Source organism: Mus pahari, chromosome 20 (assembly GCF_900095145.1).
Source record: "Mus pahari chromosome 20, PAHARI_EIJ_v1.1, whole genome shotgun sequence".
Lineage (NCBI taxonomy): Eukaryota > Metazoa > Chordata > Mammalia > Rodentia > Muridae > Mus > Mus pahari.
The window spans coordinates 12,423,966-12,424,657 of NC_034609.1; positions in this window are offsets into that span (position 1 = coordinate 12,423,966).

The following is a 692-nucleotide window of genomic DNA, read 5'->3' on the forward strand; positions in this document are numbered from 1 at the left end:
CTCTGTATAGCCCTGGCTGTCCTGGAACTCACTTTGTAGACCAGGCTAACCTTGAACTCAGAAATCCACCTGCCTCTGCCTCCCGAGTGCTGGGATTAAGGGCGTGCGCCACCATGCCCAGCGACATTTTCATATCTAATTGGCATTTGCTTATGAAAAATAATACAGTGTACCTATGTTAGAATTGTGGGAAAAGCAGTTACGACATTTGTGGATCCTGGAACCTATGTGTTAATGAATGACAGGCCATTCTCCTTTGCAAAAGTTCTTGCTTACCTCTAGGAGCTGTTCATAGATGACACCAATTGTTCCAACTCCCTACAAACCTTCTGTATGACCTCAGGTCCTTCAGCCATTGTTCTACATTGTCAGTTGGGGTGGGGGTGTTGTTTATCAATGCCATGAGCCAATAAGCTTTCTATGGCTCTATGACAGTATGCTGTTACAGCTGGACATGTCCTGCCATTCCCCTTAACTGTACACTTATTGCTTACCTCTCAACATGGATGCTTCTTGTTGCAATTCTATTGAGATAATGCTTTGGCTTTCCAGATTAAACTCCTTCCAAGCAAATCTTTCCAACACTAGACTCTCTATAAGAGACAAAGCAGTCCCTACACCAAGATTGTTCATTGAGCAGTCCAGAAGCAAAAGAGGGAGGGTACAGCAGTAGTATCAGTGGAACCAGGATT